At 36.9% G+C, this 20,289-nt stretch overlaps 1 long non-coding RNA gene across 1 annotated transcript; it reads right to left on the minus strand.

Moving 5' to 3' along the window:
- Positions 1 to 1,778: 1,778 nt before the first annotated feature.
- Positions 1,779 to 6,407, minus strand: LOC145248240 (uncharacterized). Its single transcript, XR_013863341.1, has 2 exons — positions 2,776 to 6,407; positions 1,779 to 2,667 (listed from the first exon to the last, which is right to left on the minus strand). It is a non-coding gene; the product is annotated as an uncharacterized LOC145248240 (long non-coding RNA).
- Between the last annotated feature and the right edge of the window lie 13,882 nt (positions 6,408 to 20,289).

Genomic DNA, 20,289 nt, shown 5'->3' on the forward strand with positions numbered 1-20,289 from the left:
TTTTTCATATTTTTCTGGTAGAAATTGACGATTTTACTCTTAACTCTTTTAATATTATGTTTATATATTTGCTTAACCATCTATAATAATGTAAAAGTATCAACATAAATAGTTGTTAATGAACCTGTGACAATCGGATTTTCCTGTTTTGTAAACTTTGTTAAGGATGAAGTACTGCTGCCACATCTGGACACCAGCTGCTAAAAACAGCCTATCCTGCCTTAACAGAGTACAAAATAGACTTCGTAGCTTAGTGGGGGAGGCTTTCTCTTCCCTGGAACCTCTCTCCCACAGAAAAGACGTTGCGAACCTATTTTTGTTCTATCGTTATTTCCATGGCAAGTGATCGTCTAAGCTCCAATCTCTGATTCCCTCTCGCCAATCTTTCACGAAAAACCCCCGTCTAGCTTAAACCAGTGCCAATAATTTTCTCCACTCTTTATCTGTGCCTAAATCAAAACGTAGATTCCATAAACAAAGCTTCTTTCTTAGAACTGCACGCATGTGGAACTCTCTGCCGCTTGCTTGTTTCTCTCCTGACTTCAACTTGGATGTATTCAAGTCTAACATAAACAAATTCCTGATGAACCGCATCCTTAAGTAATCACTCTTTATCAAATCTCCAATACAAACTATTACTACGATACTATCACATTGGTTACTGTACACACAAGAACCCTTATCCCCGAGTAGCTTCTGGACCTTGATAAGTGGTGACCTCCATGAAAAAAAAACAAAAAAACTTAGTTTTTGCGACAAAAATAAACAATAGTATTCTTTATCATTATATATCAGGTAGAATCCAAAACATGATAATAGTATTTCATCATGAAATATGCAACACTATATGCTAATTAATAAAGTCTATATGGTCGTTGAACACAGTTTAGCAATATAAGAAAATATATAATTTTATATGCAATAGTTTAAAAATTTATGAATGGGTTTCGCTTGTGACCTTACGGTTTATATGCACGTCTAATATTCACTCATAATATCATACTGCCTCCTGTACGTTGGGCTAGTTTGATTACAAACGTACTATTGTCTAGTCTCACCAACTCTTTCACCCATAGATATCTGCTTCCGTTTAACTTATTCATCTTTCATTTTTCAACACTTCATGACATACACTGCACTTTTTAATCTATAGGAAAAACATATTTGCATCTTTTTCTCATCACAGATTGCAATAGTGATACGTGGCTTTTGTACAAGGAACAAGGCTGATCGCCATTAGTCGCGTGCTCTCGTCTAATGAATAAATGCGTAAATGTAGGATTATCATGAAATTCTTAAAGATAAACTAAACTGACCGAAAAGTGGGCTGAAATGACTTAAATAAATAAACAGTAAATGACTTAGAATGGCTTTAATGAACATAAGGATGAATTGAATGACCTTAAGTATACCACTATCAGCCGGTCACTGGGGTGTGACCGACAGACGTGTTATAGTAAATGTCTTAAAGCGGTCTCATGAAGACATGAAGATGGGCCAGTCATTAGGGTCTGTGTAGTAAGAAGAAAATCATACCTGAGATGTTGGTTTTGGGTGTGGCTCCTTTCCTTTCTCAAGATGATCTCTTCACCCTGGTGGCATTCTGGTAGGAATCTTCATTTCTTTGTCCTCAGGGCCGCCTTTTGACTTAAGACATTTATGAAGGCATTCATGGCAGACACAAGAAAAATGACACGCGACACAATTGTAATATACAAAGGTATAACTAACTATTTTATTTTACATTAGAGATACAATATATATTACAAAAAAAACAATTTACAATTAATTTTTACAATAGGCTTTTCAAAGCTAACTAACCTACCCTAACTAGTGTTGAGGGAGGGGGTGGCCCCCCTCATTTACGGAGAGACAGTCTATGCGTCCTCACATCATGGTGGTCGTGCAGGAAAAAAAGACAGAAAGATAGCAAGGGGATTATGGGAAGGGGTTTCTTTGTATCTCTACGCTCATGGACAATTTACCACCCGTCCATGCTGCAGAGTGTGTTAGAAACAGTGGCACAAGGAAATAGTGCCACATCCCTCCCTATGCTATCCGAAATTTATGAGCATTCATAAATTTCAGAAGTCCCTAATTTTCCGTGAATGGTGCGTCAACCGGCCGTCAGCAATCAATGTCCCCATGCTCTACGTTCCATCAGGAACTCAGTGAAGCAAGTTATTTTTTCCACCAGGCTCCTGGTAGACTGGTATACTGCTTCAAATACCAGAGAGGGTAATCATCCTCGCCCTCCATCGAGGCAATGACCTCATGATTTCAGTTACTGGATTTACACTTTCTTAAGCAACCAGTATAATATTTTTTAACAAAGCCGGATTTTACGTGAGTTCATCACGCCGACCTATACGTATTTCACTAAGCCGGATTGTACGTGAGTTTATCACGCCGACCTATACGTATTTCACTAAGCCGGATTCTACGTGAGTTTATCACGCCGACCTATACGTATTTCACTAAGCCGGATTGTACGTGAGTTTATCACGCCGACCTATACGTATTTCACTAAGCCGGATTCTACGTGAGTTTATCACGCCGACCTATACGTTTTTTAATTTAGTCTGCATAACATTATTTTCGTAACTGGATTTACGCTCCCTTCAGCAACCAGTATAATGTATTTTAACCAAGTCGGAGTTACGTGACCTCATCACGCCGACCTATATGTATTCCAAGTTATTACTTCAGTTACTGGACTTACGCTCTCTTCAGCAACCAGTATAATGTATTTTAGATAAGTCGGGGTTACGTGACCTCATCACGCCGACCTATATGGATTTAGTAAAACCTTGGTCTTCAGAGGTTCTAATCCAATTAATTCTGTTAGAGCAAGGAGTCTGCCGCCGAGCGACCAATAAAAACTATCCACCACGGAATATTTATTAATTATATAAAGAATTAATTAAGAAGGGCACTCAGCCTTCATGAGTTAGAATACTCAATTAGGGGGAAAAAAATTCCAAAAATAAACAATTCAGAAACCTGGTATACATTAAATCAATGAAATAGGGTGTTAACAATTTTTTTTTTTTTTAAAAAGAAAACACTTTTAAAAAATCATTTCAGAGCACCTCGGTCACAATTAGAATTTGTTTACACAATGCAAACGCATTTCAGTTATTACATTCATAATTAACTTTTTCCCAAATTTCAGGGTACATTTAAAAAGTATGTGTATTTTTTTTCAAAACTTGATTTACAAAAGATCATTAAAATTTAATTCCAAAATTTAAAAATTATTTCAAGTATTTTGGTTCATCGGTAAAATCAATTTATGTTAGTTAACTTCTTTCCAAAGTAATTCATTTATTATTATAAAAACCAATCTTCTCAAAAGGTCATAAACTTCGAATAGACCCATTTTTCGTAATACAATTCAAAAATTATTCCAAACATTTGGTTCATTATTAAAATTAATCTTCCGAAAAGATCATAGAAAATTCATTTTGAATCAATTCACCCTTCACAATGAGATTCAGAAACATCCCAAATTTTTTCATTTCGTAATTATTATTTTTAAAATTCAGTGTACATTTAAAGTTATTTAATTGATTCTTAAAAATCATTTCTTCTTATAGGTCATTATCAAGGTCATTTCGAATTCAGAAACATTTCACGTTAATTAACTTTATTTTCCAAAGTAATTATTTTATCATTTAAAAGCAATTCTTTTCCTAAACTCACTCACAAGGATTATTTCGAACTAATAAACTCCCGCCACACCTGGGAGTCACATTAGTTAACGACCAGTTCTGTATAGTTAACAGCTCGAAAAAATTAAAGTTTCAATTAAAGAGAGATCTTTCTAGACTGAGGAAATCTTTTTTTTTTTCTTAATAATTAATTCAATTTTACGTATATACTCCTCAGTCAATATTTCAGGGACCCCTATCATACGGTCCAATTTCAAATAAACCTTCAATTAAAGAATTTGCTCGAATAATTCTTCCTTAAAATCATCTAGAGTTCAGGAAAATCTCTTTCGTTAGTCAAACAATATTTCCTTAGAAATTATTAAAAATTCAGAGAATATTCGAAATGTAATAGCGTAATTTTTTCTTTAAGAAAAACTATGAACATTTCAGAGAACTCTTAAAAAATGAACGTAATCATGTAACAGTTGGCTTTTCCAAACACTCGAAGACTTCAAAAACGTACTTTAAGTGCTGTTTGAATAATCGTCTCAGTTTTTATTTTCAATAAAAAAACAATTGAAGACATCATTTAATGTAATTTAACGAAGCATAAATAATTTTGTTCTTTAAACTTGGTAGAAAAATTAAAAAAAACTCCAAGTTAATTCGTTATTATATGCCCTCCTGCAATCAGCCATGGGGGTTTAGCTATACAATCATTAAAACGCAAGAGTAGAGAAAGAGAATGAGGGGAAAAAGAAGGGGATAGAGACAGAGCGATGCCATTACACACCCCACCACCCTCATGATATCATTACGTAATAACAAAAAAACTCTTCGATTTTAAAAGTCACTCTCTCGTCCCCAAAAAAGCTTGCAGAGGGTGAAAGAATGGTAGACAACACGAGAGGTGGTGAAAGAGAGGAAGAGAAACAGAGGCAGGTCGCATTGTTCCACCACCCATCCCTTAACAACCTCACAAACACCATGACGAGGTCATCTTAGCTTATCTTTCCCATGTGCGGCCATTGTTTTAAAAAATGAGTGACAGGTAGACATTAAACACTTCTACGAGTTCAAAAAAAATAACTAAATAGAAAAACAATCTTATTTTGAACAATTTTGTAAAATACATTCTAACACAAAACTTTCATATTATCTAACCCCCATTTTTTTTTTTTTTTACCAGTAACATTTTTTTTCTTTTTAAACAGACAAAACATCAATAAAAGAAACATTATCAATTAAAAAAAAAAATGTCCCCTTATGTTTCAGCTTTACTGTTACCTAACCTGAAAAATAAACACATCAACTGTTCATGGAATAAAATGTAATGTAAAAGTTCTATTTTTTTCAAATCTGAATCTAACACTTGCAAAGTCAAAAGAATGTTTTTAAAAAGTCCTATATTTTTATAAACCTGAAATAAAGATCAGATAAAAAATGTTAGGTATCCTTTATTTTCTTTCCTTTTTTTTTTTTAATTTATTTTTCGAGCTTCGTGTTTGAAGGATTTTTTTCTTTTTTTTTTTCATGTAATAACAAGATGCATAGATATACACACATATCGATATATATCCGGAGAGAGACAGAAAGAGAGAAAGCGTGAGAGAGAAAGAGACATTGCATATTCTAGAGACACTTTTTTCTCGTCTCTGTTTTTTTTTTTTTGTGTGTGTGGGACACATTTCTTACTTTTTTTTCGAAGGGTTACTTTCAATACTCTTTTTTTTTAAATCGATCCTTTGTAAACTGTTTTTTTTTTTGTAGGTGCAAGACAATTTTTTGTTCAGGTTCTGAATTTTCTTTTTTGAGTGCGTTTTTTTTTTTTTTTTTTTTTGTGCGCGTGTGTACTGGTCTGCCATTTTTTTTTTAAATTTTGCCAGAAATAATAGTTTTTTTTTCCGTTTTTTTAAGACCGTGGACCATTTTTTTTTATTCGATTCGTCTAGTGGTCGTTATTTTTGGTTGTGCCGTGGGTTTAAGGGTCGAAATTATTTCCATGCTGGGAAACAATATGTTCTGGTCATAGTGCATCATTTATACTGCGACACAGATGCGACGAGATCCGTCTGGTAATTAACCAGGGTCAATCCTGCGTCTTAAGGCAACCATTTATACCACTATCAGCCGGTCACTGGGGTGTGACCGACAGACGTGTTATAGTAAATGTCTTAAAGCGGTCTCATGAAGACATGAAGATGGGCCAGTCATTAGGGTCTGTGTAGTAAGAAGAAAATCATACCTGAGATGTTGGTTTTGGGTGTGGCTCCTTTCCTTTCTCAAGATGATCTCTTCACCCTGGTGGCATTCTGGTAGGAATCTTCATTTCTTTGTCCTCAGGGCCGCCTTTTGACTTAAGACATTTATGAAGGCATTCATGGCAGACACAAGAAAAATGACACGCGACACAATTGTAATATACAAAGGTATAACTAACTATTTTATTTTACATTAGAGATACAATATATATTACAAAAAAAACAATTTACAATTAATTTTTACAATAGGCTTTTCAAAGCTAACTAACCTACCCTAACTAGTGTTGAGGGAGGGGGTGGCCCCCCTCATTTACGGAGAGACAGTCTATGCGTCCTCACATCATGGTGGTCGTGCAGGAAAAAAAGACAGAAAGATAGCAAGGGGATTATGGGAAGGGGTTTCTTTGTATCTCTACGCTCATGGACAATTTACCACCCGTCCATGCTGCAGAGTGTGTTAGAAACAGTGGCACAAGGAAATAGTGCCACATAAGAATGACGTGAATGCTTAAAAAATAACTGGGATCCTTATAAAAACAACTAGGATGATCTGGAGAATGACTTGAATGGCTTTGAGACTAACTGGTTGTAAAGTGGGTGATCATTTTACATTAAATTAATACAGAAATGTAATCCCCTTGTTTATATCACAAAGTTACAAACATAAGTACAGCATGTAGTACGACCAGATACTACATTTTTTCTTGGCCAAAAGGCCAAGAAAAGCTTAAAAAGCTAAGAACAGCATATATTAACAACAGACCTATGATCTAAACCAAAAAGGCCAAGCACGAAAGTGTTACGAACAGACCGACAGACCGACCGACTGACTGACAGACAAACCGACCAACAGACCGACCGACCAACGGAGTGACTTATAGAGTCGTTTCCACGCGACTAAAAACGTTGACATGCGCGTGTCTTGGTTATTTAGTACGTGATCAGGCAAAAGTGCTGATACTGTTTTAAGCGTGACTGTCATTTTCTTTTGTTTATTTTTTAGTCTTCAGTATAACAGACTTTATTATAAGAATGATGGTATTGGCATGTGTTTCTGATATTATTTTCTTTATTTAATGTATTCTTTCGTGTCTTACTTTCTTTCTAATTTCACTATTGGAAAATGCTATTCTGTTTTTTTTTATATTTGTCTTTGTTTTCTTTTATTCCATAATATACGCCTCGTTTGTTTAACTTTCTCGTTTTTCTGGAGATTTCTCATTTCATTTTACTTTAACGTATGCCATATTTAAAAAAAAACTTATGCTGTTTCCTTTGTATGCAGCTTATGATGCGTAAGGATATGCTGGAAAGATCACATATAAGCAAAGAGAACGACTAACCACAATTACGTCAAAGGTTATTTCAAGTACGAAATGCTGCGTTAATTTGTTCTGTTATTAAGAAATGTCTTGTTATAGCAAAGTAGAGGGAGGATCGTTTACGACACGGAGGTTAGTTGTTATCGATACGCACTGAAGATCTTGATGTTCCAAGTTCGAATCCAGTTCGATTAAAAAGACTCACTTTTACTTAGGATATTGCCAATCTTCACATGGTCCCTCGCGTAAGTACCCGATTTTTTTCCTGATTAGATCAATTTTGAATCAGAAAAACCAATAAAAAAGGAAGAACACACGTGACAACAATAACAAAACAAACAAAAACAACGCCAAAATAGCGAAATAAATAAGAATAAAAAAAAGTAAAGACAATTTACCGAAGTGAAAATACCACTAATTAGGAAAGGTGCAATACTATGAATACAAAAACATAACTATGTAATCGAATCTCAGACCCAATAACACTAAAACGAATGCAAAATAAAAACCATACAGGGTTTTGTAAATGATTACAAATCAGTGTGAAAGAAGAAAACATATAAAGATAAAAGTAAAACGAAACTTATTCGGACGGAACATATATATAAAAAAACACACGTGACACAGACTCATTAATACCGCCTATTACATGACGCCAGCTTTCATTTATTATCGTATGCGCACAAACGCTCCATAAAAGCGAAACCTTGCATCACACTTTCTTGAGTAGAAAGATTAAAAGAAATAAAATACACGAAACGACGCATGAATGTTATTCACAAATTATTTCCCGTCACGACATAATTCACGGCGACACATGCAAAGAGGAAAGAGTTGTCGGTTAGGCACGTATCCTATACCAATTTGCGCAACTAGGATATAATGAGGAGGCTGGCATCATGTTGATTGGACACGACGTGCAGGAAAAAAAGAGCACCGATATTTATTTTATGTGAGTTAAAAGAACTTTTTCTCTTGAGATAGAATGCACACTGCGATAATTTAGGGATAGCTAAGATTACATGAATATGCATCTAATGAAAAAGATTTTACAGGCACTGATGACATATATGACATGATTTTTAAACGCTTTACTAATGTTTAGTTTTAGTCTTTAATTTCTTTTTTGTTTTTGTCTTTATAAACCAACTAGCAGAGATACCCCATCTTACCTGGGATTTAATGAACATAAACTACATTTTTATATTCACTTATTTTTTTTTATTGTCGTCAAACCCGGTGAAATTGTCTAATTGTTCAATCAAAAACGATCTGTTGTATGCTTTAGCTGGAACCCCAACGCGGTGCACTAGAAGGAAGGTTACACATGCATCGCCGTAGTCCACGATGCATTACTGTAACCAAGTTATGGGGTTGATATGCCGTTATAGAGAAAGAGCCAAAAGAGCGAAAAATAGGACGATCAAATGACTATTTGGTTTGAACAGACAAAGGAAAAAGTATGTCAAGAGATACTTATTGTTGTAACGGTCAGAGTTTGGAGTGAGCTGGTTGTTTATTTTGAAACACAGAATTCGAGATGAAATGACAGGCGGTTGTTTATTTTAGAAAACAAGGTTTGAAAGCTGATGACAGGCAAGTTTTCTTGTTGTAAACAAATACTACACCGTGATGTTTAAAGGGCATTGATGGATATGTATATATTCCTCGAACACAGAGAAAAGAACAGAAGGAGAAGAGAGGAGGGGGAGAAGAGAAGGAGAAGAGAGAATTCGATTTTGGCGAATTCAGATGGTGTTAAAGTCGGGCAGAGAGGGCTTTTGACTTAAAACACGTATCTCCAATGGCCGAAAAAATTATCTGAACTCGAATCACAAGGTACCGTTTTAAAATAGCTACAACCAACTTCCTTCAAACTCTGAAATATTATTAGACCATTATTATTGTAAATAAACCCAGATTAATTGTTTATTCGTGTGTGGAATCGTTTTTATTTCCTTTTTCACCACACTAAAATCCACGGCTCTCTTATCGGCGATGTTCGCCGGTAAGCGGGTACACAGCGTCAGGTCCGGAGTATAAATTTAGACGACAAACTGATAATTCTGTCACTACCAATACCAGCAACATTAAAACGGCTAAGAATTATCACCGGCAGTGGTCATTGGAAGGACGAAAATAGTGAGCTGCAAACCGCCAGTCCGGTCGTTTTCAGGCTGCCGTAATTGGATTGGAAGAGTTCTGAGGTCGACGATCGTCTCAACCGACCGGCTGAAGGGGGTGAGATTTGGTGGCCGTTGACCAAGGATTATCGAAATCAGGAAGAAGGTGTGTTAGCTAACCAGGCAGACGGATTCAAAACCAAACAAAAAAACAGGAGGTTTACTGTTTACAACAGGTGGGACCTCCCAACAAGCGAGTCAACAAAAGCAGCGCAGAACCAACAACATCTCAGCGATCAGGTAGGAAACCACCTTATTTTCGTTCTTATCACTTTCTTTTGCTTGTCGGTATTCGTTTTTGGACTTCTTGTGGGCTTTTTCAAAGAGCGCTTATATTTTTTTTTGTTTTATGTATTGTTATTTAATAGGTAATCCGCTAGGACTACTACCATGACCAAGGAAAGCGGTAGGTCTGTAGAGGAGTTAGGACGTAGGATTGAAGAAGGGGGACGACTAACCCCAAAACTTAACGTAACGGGATCCAGAGTCCCACTGTTCACAGGTTTGGCTGTGGAGTTGGGACCCTGGCTCAAAGCAATAGAGAAGAAAGGGCGCATCTATAACCTGTCGGATGCCGATATGATTTCACTGGCATACGACTATACCGAGGATGCTGCTTCAGAATGGATTGGAGAGTATTTGGATAAATACAAATCCCAAACCAACTGGAAGATGTTTGAAAATGACATCCAGCGGCACTTCGGCAGTCACTCGAGCCGAACGGAGGCAGCTCGAGCGCTGGTAGGTGTGAGGCAGAGGCGTGGCGAATCCATCGCTCACCTAGAGGGGACGCATGAGCGTTCTCACTAAGGTAGCTTACCCAGATCAAGATCGGAGAAATCATCCGTCTACCCAGGCCCAGCTGGCAGAGTTCTTCACGGACGCTTTGAGCAATTCCCTGTTGCGTGAGGACGTGGCAAGGGCACAGCCTAACACGTTGGAGGAGGCCTTTGCACAGGCTCGAAGAGCTGAAGCCCTTCTCCTGAGATTAGGAAAATTAGAGGAGAACCAGACAGCCTGGTTGAAGGTCTGCTACGGATGCGGTCGACGAGGACACATCCGAGCAAAGTGCCCTGAGCTTCACCAGAGTGGGGAAGAAGAAGCCTCGAATCCAGAACACTGAGACTTAAGGGGAGGGGGGAGACACATACCCCATCCCAACTTTAAGAGGGGTCTAGTGTGCTTTGTTTGCCAGAAATAAGGGCACAGGGCACATGAATGTAGGAATAGGGATAGAAAGAATCCACCCGGACCCAAATTAAAACTCACGTCCCCTAAGAAGATTCCAACAAGGAAATCTTTAAACTAGTTAGGGTTGCTCCAATAGCGAAAAGGCGGGTGCCCCCTAGGAGAGATAAGAATATCCGGAAAAGCATAGATGGGGCTTTAAAATTAAAATGCTAAAATTGCGGAAAAGAGGGGCACTATAGTTACCAGTGCAGAGACGGGGTGAACTGTTTCAACTGTGGCCGCCCGGGACATCGATAGAGGGTCTGCATGCTGAGGCCTAAGTGTTTTAAGTTCGGCAGTGAAGAACACTTAATTCAAAGTTGCAAGGCGAAAGAGTTCGTACGGTGTGACGAGTGTAAGGGATTAGGGCAGCACAGAAAAAACGTAACAAAAGAGTCAATGATGGAAGGGTCAAGAAAACATATAACGTTGGCGACCCAGTATACTACAGAGCACAGGTTAGAAAAGGAAAATTAGATCCTAGATGGAAACCGTACTATAGGATAGTAAAACAAACGGGACCAGTGACATATAAAATATGGGATCAACTGACGAATAGAACGAAGAGGGTTCACGCGTCAGACATCTGTGAAGCCAATATTAGGGAGTGGAAAATGCCTAATATACAGACAGATAGACCTGTAAGGAAAGCCACCCTGATAGATCCGGAAGGAGATTGGGAAGATACAGATAGGTGGGCTGATGAAGTAGCGGATGAACAGGAGTTAGAGTTAGAATTTGAGGTAGAGAATACCGACTCGCTACCAGAGATAACAACTACGCCTTCAGATTCGGAAGGTTGGGAATCTGAAGATGATATTCCACTATCGGTACTGAGAGATAGAGAGGCTGGTAATGAGAATAGGGCTGAAGAATAAGAGAGCAATGCGATTCCGTCGACACAGCCCCCAGAGGTAATACGCGATGATAGGGGACCTAGACTTTTGCGAAGCAGTGTAAGACGACCTATCAATGTTATCTCTAAAACGGGGAAAGTTACAAATAGCGATGAAGAGGATAAGGAAGACGAAGAGGAGGAAACTGATTCTTTCGTTAAGTTATTTATGGAACTGGAATTGAGTGACTAAAAATAAAATGGAACAAATAATAAAGGAACGTTACTATGTGTATGTGTAGGATGCGGCGTCTAATAATGATGATGGCGGTGATGGTTGGATTGACAGTAGCGTTACGCCACACACACAGTACGGTATTTAAGAAGACCAGCGAGGTAACGATTACTCATTCTAAGTGGATCCTGAGGTTCGTCATTGATCTGAGAGCGTATCGGAAGGTTCAAATAGAACTAGAAGACGAAGTTAACTTAGCAGCGCACTTAAAGCTGCATATGCAAAAAAATCAATCAAAACTTGGGATAAATTCTAATACAGCGTTATTTGTATCACTAGGAGGACGGTTAGATAAGATGAAACAAAGACTCCGATACATTGGAGGATATTTTAGGGATATTGGATTGCTAGCAGCAGATGGGACACAAAAACGAGTTAGAAAGAGATATATACTTCCTTTCGTAGGTAAAGCACTACACGTATTATTCGGGACTGTATCGGAGAGTGACACAGAAGTATTAGAAAGGCATATAAGCAGTTTAGAGGAAAAACAACAGAAGATAAAGCACGTCATAGAGGAAAGCTTATCAATAGTGAACGTTACTAGATACGAACTGACAGAACATAGACAAAGAATAAACTGGCTATCCCATACAGTCGCCAGCCTAAACGAAAGTTTGACTTTTATGGCTAGAAGAATAAGTATGGTAGAGGCTGTAACTAAGCAAATACTGGAACTGATGACGATGACAAACCAACTCGACTCATCAATTCAGTTATTGACAGTGGCAATGGAACATGTTAGGACACAATTAGATTTACTTTCATTAGCGCACATGTCACCGAGCATCATACCCCCCAAAGACTTAAAAACAATACTTGGGATGCTTCAGGCAGACTTGCCACATACTTTACGCTTACCAGTAGATCCAAAGAAGAGTCTATGGGAATATTATAAAACCTTGAGTTGTGCTACGATGTTACAAAATGATAAGATTTACGTAATGGTTGAGTTACCTTTATTGGATAGAAATAGCGACTTCGAAGTATTTAACGTAATTAATTTACCGATACCGTTTCCTACTAATGTCACTGAGAGGACAGCAGTAGCAAGGTACAAAGTTGAAACCGAAGGAATAGCTTTTAACCCAGCCCGAACCAAATTCATAGTGTTGTCACCTAGCGAAGAACGAGCGTGTAGCATGAAGGCACTAAGAGTTTGTGCAGTAGAAAGTCCCATCTATGCAACTAACGGACACAAGTTATGCGTAGTTCAATTATTCCAAGGTAATGAGGAGGGATCGATAAATATTGTGGAGCAGAGGTGTCGATTGATATACTAACCCCCCAAGCTATACTTCTATCTGATGGTGTTTGGGCAGTTGCCTCAACTAGTGAACGGAAGTTGTCGAAAGTCTGTAAGGGACGGCAACAAGGGGAAATATTTATTCATCCACCTATGACCATTATAGATCTACCTATGAGTTGCGCAGCGTTTGGCCCAACTCTAGAGATCTTGCCGTCCTACAGATTTAAAGAGAAGTTTGAACTCAGAAATGACTTTCTGTCATTAACTAGAATACCGCGTGTAAATTGGTCAAAGGTATGGACACCTATCACTAAGGAATTTCCGAAGATAGAAGCACGCGAAATTCCACCTCTTTTGAAACTGGACGGAAAGATCGATATGAGCGAGTTATGAGATGAGTTACGAGCAGTGAAGGATGGTAATGAACCAGAAAAATGGCGATGGGAAAAAGTAAGTAAATGGTTAAATCCTACAATAATCATCTTGGTCGTGATAATGTTAATAGCTTTTCTAGTGTATGGGAAAAGGAGAGTTAGCTACATCAATAGCCTCCTAAGGGCTGGAAAGGATGCTAATAAAATAGATAAGGACGAGAGTGACCCTCAATTAGAGCGCTTAAAAGGAAAAGCCCATTCGTTGTTTGAAATGAATAGGGATGAGTATGAAGTGAGGGACGCTACCGTAGTTTCTGATAAAAACACCAGACCTGATCAATCTGGTACAGAATCAAGACTACCAGTGAACCCCGCATCTAATACCCTATCAACGTTGGAGATACATATGTGAAGAAGCCAGATAACCAAGAAAGAGCCATGGAATGAAATTCGAGGAAAAATGGACTATTGACTAAGTAGTTGCATGCATTGAAATGTGTGTGTATATATATATATATATATATATATATATATATATATAAATTAATGAGGTTCTATGGACAATCGTATGAACTGAAAGCAGATTTGAAAAACGCTAAACTCTAAAAGAGAACTTTTTGCATGTGCATGAATGATACAGTTTTGTTTTTTTAAGAACGAATCCAATTGATGAACTATTATAAATTGTAAAACCACAAAGAGCCATGGTATTAAGGCCCATAAAGAAGAAGTGGGTTAGAAAAATATTGAGTCCAATATTGTTTCTTTTAAGTGGGGGAGGTATGTAACCAAGTTATGGGGTTGATATGCCGTTATAGAGAAAGAGCCAATAGAACGAAAAAATAGGACGATCAAATGACTCTTTGGTTTGAACAGACAAAGGAAAAAGTATGTCAAGAGATACTTATTGTTGTAACGGTAAGAGTTTGGAGTGAGCTGGCTGTTTATTTTGAAACACAGAATTCGAGATGAAATGACAGGCGGTTGTTTATTTTAGAAAACAAGATTTAAAAGCTGATGACAGGCAAGTTTTCTTGTTGTAAACAAATACTACATCGTGATGTTTAAAGGGCATTGATGGATATGTATATATTCCTCGAACACAGAGAAAAGAACAGAAGGAGAAGAGAGGAGGGGGAGAAGAGAAGGAGAAGAGAGAATTCGATTTTGGCGAATTCAGATGGTGTTAAAGTCGGGCAGAGAGGGCTTTTGACTTAAAACACGTATCTCCAATGGCCGAAAAAATTATCTGAACTCGAGTCACAAGGTACCGTTTTAAAATAGCTACAGCCAACTTCCTTCAAACTCTGAAATATTATTAGACCATTATTATTGTGAATAAACCCAAATTAATTGTTTAATCGTGTGTGGAATCGTTTTTATTTCCTTTTTCACCACACTAAAATCCACGGCTCTCTTATCGACGATGTTCGCCGGTAAGCGGGTACACAGCGTCAGGTCCGGAGTATAAATTTAGACGACCAACTGATAATTCTGTCACTACCAATACCAGCAACATTAAAACGGCTAAGAATTATCACCGGCAGTGGTCACTGGAAGGACGAAAATAGTGAGCTGCAAACCGCCAGAGTCCGGTCGTTTTCAGGCTGCCGTAATTGGATTGGAAGAGTTCTGAGGTCGACGATCGTCTCAACCGTCCGGCTGAAGGGGGTGACATTACACTGGTCAACAAATTTTTATTTTTTTTCTTTGGCAGACCATCTAGGAGTGTTTTCTGGGGTTTGAAGGTCGCTTATTACGAATATACAATTGCGTTTGCCAGATTAGCTCTAGTTTAAAAGATACTGATAACCCCAAATAAGCCTAAACTGCTAAAATTCTCCCTGAAATACTTCAATATAGAAGCAGTAGATAATAATTTTCTGATATTATTTAATCATTATAATGATTATGTATATATTGAAGTATTTCAGGGAGAATTTTTATATAATTATTTATATAGGGAGAATTTTTATATAAGTATATACTGTAATTACTTAATAACATGCTCCATAAATATTGTTGCAGTATAAATTAAACAGTAATTAAGAATTTTCTTTTTAATTCCACAGTTGAAAATGAGTTCCAGAGAGAAAATGAGTTCTTCTAGAATATGTTGCAGATATGAACCGGATGTCTTTTGTTACATCTGTGGACAGTATATGATGGCACAACAAAAGAGGAATATTACAGACTTTGTCAAGAGGGCGTACAAAGCATACTTCGATATGATACTTGGTGACTAAGACAAGTCTTGGGCCCCACATATGGTGTGCAAAACCTGTGTAGAAAGTCTCCGCGGTTGGACCAACGGTAAGCTGAAGTTGAAGTTTGCTGTACCAATGGTGTGGAGAGAGCCCAACAATCATTTTGATGACTGCTACTTCTGTCTCAATGACATGACGGGGTGTAACAAGCACAAGAAAGCAAATTGGCAGTATCCGAGCCTGGATTCTGCTATCCGTCCTGTTGCGCACTCTGGGGATCTACCTGTGCCTGTTTTCACCAGTTTGCCTGAAATCGATGAAACCGAAGAGATTCCAGCTGATCTTTCAATATCAAGTGATGATAGCTGTAGTGACTATGAAGAACCCCCAAATGGCCCTCAGCTTTTCAATCAATCTGAACTTAATGACCCAGTGCGAGACCTTTGTTTGTCGAAGGAGCAGTCTGAAGTTCTTGCATCACGACTCCAAGAGAAAAACATTCTTGATTCTGGCACAAAAGTAACATACTATAGGACAAGGGAAAGCAGTTTGATTCGTGGCTTTTCTAAAGAAGACGACCTGGTCTTTTGTAATGACGTTTCAGCACTTCTTAACTACATGGGGATCTCATCATATGACCCAGCAGACTGGCGTCTCTTCATAGATAACTCGAAAGCAAGTCTAAAAATTGTACTTTTGCACAATGGCAATAAGTTTGCTCCTATACCAATTGACCATTCTACCAAGATGAAAGAAGAGTATGATGCTATCAAATTTGTTCTTGAAAAGCTGAATTACAACACTCATAAATGGCTGATTTGTGTGGACTTGAAAATGGTGAATTTCCTGCTTGGTCAGCAAAGTGGGTACACAAATATCCCTGCTTTCTTTGTTTGTGGGATAGCATAGCAAGTATCCAGCACTGGAGAAGGAAGAATTGGCCAGAACGAGAAAGTCTCGAAGTCGGCACAGCCAATGGAAGAGAGGTATCAAGGCAAATGGGATGAGCACATGATGGCAGACTACTGCTGGAACCTTTTGAGAGACTGCCCCAAAAATTGCTCACAAGCGAAAATCGTATAAACGTCAATTTTAGTTTTGTGAATAAAATATTGTTTTGTGTGTTCATTGTAACTAAGAATCTAGTGTATAATGCTTTGCAATGATTTATGATATATAACTGATTATGTAAATGTTTTTTTTTCACTTGGGGAATTTAAATTCAGCAAATTTTTTGCATTTTTTTGTATATCCTCGAAATCTATGAAAAGTGTTCAGTTATAGGATAAATGAAATGATGTTATATCTAACTTAACTTGCTAGATTGAGATTTTACACTGTCTTTGTGGTTTAAGATTATCATAAAAATCAATATCTGACATTTATGTACTATTTAGCCGTTTTTTGTACGTTTAGCTATGGTCGCGAATGGGTGATTTCAGACAAACGACCCCCCTGTGATATCTCAAAAACTAGAGCCAATTTGAAAAAACTAATGTCAGATTCGGATACAGCGCCCTTGAAAACCCCAGAAACCAATCTTACTTTGCCTGCCAAAAATATTGTGTTGATCAGTGTTATAGTCTACATTGCATTATAAAGAACGTACTGTTGATTTTCTAAAATTATATTTCATATATAATAGCTTGAATTAAAGTTAAAAATGCAAAAGTCATGTATAATGCTTCTACTGTGCTGTAAGGAGAAATATTCATTACGAACGCGCTCTGTCATATCAAAGAACTTACTCTTTATTTTATATGTCTGGCCTTACTGCTTACGTGGTGATAATAGCTTGAATTTAAGTGTAAAATGAAAAAGTCAAATACCATGGGGAAATTGTGCGTTAAACAGTAATATTCATTTCCAACGCGTTCCTGTCACATCAATGAGCATATGATTGATTTTACATGTCTGGCTTCACTGTTTCCGCACTGATGATAGCTTGACTTTACGTTGAAAATGAAAAAAAATCGAGTATCATTGTATTATTTGGCTTTAAAAAGAAACATTAATTTCGAACACGGCCCTGTCATTCCAAAGAACCTACTTTTGATTTAATATGCCGGGATTTTCGGGTTGTGTGATAATAACATTTCTCAAATGCACTCGTGATGTTAATCTATTTAAGGTCAAAATCGCCTGTTCCTATTTTTATCAGATTATTTCAATTATATACAGTCGATATCGAGGATATTTCGACAAAACACATATTTAAGAATACTGGAAGCACCTAATTTACTTCGTTTGAAATTTCATAAAAATCGACTCTATCGTTTTCGAGTATATAGGGTATGAACTTACACACAGAAACACAAAGAGACAAAGTTATTTTTTTATAACACTAACATGGTTGCCCGGCTTTTCTCGGGCGTGTGGAGGTGTGTGTTGAGCAATATAAAGATGTGTTAGTAGGTATCAGGTTCGATGCCACACAGCGAGGAAAGAAAAGAGCAGGAAAAAAGCGTCCATCGCAAAACCGTGAGTTACGGACGTTTAAATTAAGGCTAGACAATCGAAAAGAGCTTAAATAAATTAGTGAAAAAGAAAGAAGAACAATATAAATAAAAATCAATATATATTTAGGAGCGGTATCATGAAAAACAAAATTACAGCAGTAACAAAAAAATAGAAAAAAAGGAAGCACTCGAAAATATGGATAACTAGAGGGAGGGGTGAAGTAATAACCCTGTTTAAATATTATGAAAAAGACGATGTTTAAAAAATGGGAAAAACCAAGACCAAAAATAAACAAAAAAAAAACCGGAAAACATTGCATCGGATCGAACCTGCAATCTTAAGATAACAATGCTGTGTATATATGGGGGTGGTAAACTAAAGAAAAGCGAAGTAATAACCTGTTTAAATTAAAAGAACACAAAACATTGCCCGGATGTTTAAAGGTGTAAAAAGAAAAAAAATAGTTTTGGTAAGGAGGCGGGATTGAAACCGGAAGCCTAGACGCGGAGTTGGAAACAACCACTTAACAGTCTCAGCCAAGATTGAGAGGAATAGATAATCGTGTTAAGTTAAAGCTTATAAAGCGAGTGAAATAGGTTTTATTGTCAGGTAGACGCTAAATGAGGTCATCACGGGAGCGTTACGATAACGTGGCAGTATTTGAGCTTTCGCTTCCCCAAGATGATGGTGGGGAGGGAATCAGCTCCTACTTAAAGCGGATTGTCAAAATCGAATAGCAATTGTCCGATCTAAGGAGAAACTCCACATTCATCAAAAGCTGATTGTTTTCTGGACATTTCGGCGCGAAGCCTACGAACCGTTTGAATTTAGTTTCACTGTATTAATACTAAAAAGTCAAACAAAATGGCGACAGAGCGAAATAGCGTGAATCTTATAAAAGTCGATGTAAATAGATCTAGACGCAACGCGCATTCGCAAATCGTAGATATTATTATTTAGACGGTATATAAAAAGGTCTAAGACATAGTAATCCCGTCGAAAATGCCGGCGAAAAAAGCCTTTACGAGACATACATAAAATGAGCACACACATTTTGCCTTTTATATATATAGATTATTATGAAGAACTTCCGTTTGACAACTTCTTCATTCGTCTTCTGAATCCCGGTAAAAATATAAAATATAAATGTTAACATTTTTTTCACTTTTATTAATACTATCCAGGTATTAATGTTTTTAAAATTATTTTTGTTTCTCTCGCTCTTAGTGATTTAATAATAGCTGTTTTCCTGTTGCGTTCAACACACACATACACACATGTTTATATGGAATTTAACTACTTGGGACAATGATTTTAGATATGAATACATAACAAAGTACTTATTTAGATAGTTCAATAATGCAACACTAGAGCTATATTTTTTTCTTTAAAGATGCCATGTTAATCGGAGGAGACACCCAATCATTTACTAATGTTCAGAAACAATCTACCTATTTCTATTAACGTGGTATCTTTAAAGGAAAGTACAGATACACACACACATGTCAAAATGGAAAAGAATCCAATCTTATATATATATATATATATATATATATATATATATATATATATATATATATATATATGAAAATGGAAAAGAATCCAATCTTAATGTAGTGTTTCTTCTCTTATACATGAAAAAAAAAAGAATTTTTACAGGCGAATATTTTACGCTGCACCGGCCAAGGGAGAAAATGCTAAGCAAAGCAACGGATATTCAATTCTCAGCAAATAATTTCTTCCTAAAAATGCAGAACTATTGTCATCCGGTGATATATCTCTGTGGTAGATTATTCGACTACATATTCAATTTTCCCCGGTTTAAGACCCTGAGTATAATTCACAATTTTTTTCTTATTAACGAGTTTAATTCATAATAAACGAACAGGTGTCATTTTAAATTGTTGCAACTCATTTCTTCGTTTGCATATTTAAAAACTAAACATTAATCAGAAGCACCTATTCTAGGACATTCATCGTCAAACCCAACTAGCAGTTGACACGATGTTGCAAACAAATACAAACAGAATTATATGAGCAACATTATGATAGTTATTTTTTTATGTTTTGTGAATAAGTCCATCGGGAAAATTATTCCGCGTAATATATAATATTCAATAGAGCATTGATATTATTAATAATATATACGTAATAGCATAAATTATAACGCTCCAACGTACTGTTCGACCGGGAAATGCCAAGTTACCAGCTAGTCAT

This window comes from Euprymna scolopes, chromosome 26 (assembly GCF_053919585.1).
Source record: "Euprymna scolopes isolate OS-2025 chromosome 26, ASM5391958v1, whole genome shotgun sequence".
NCBI lineage: Eukaryota > Metazoa > Mollusca > Cephalopoda > Sepiida > Sepiolidae > Euprymna > Euprymna scolopes.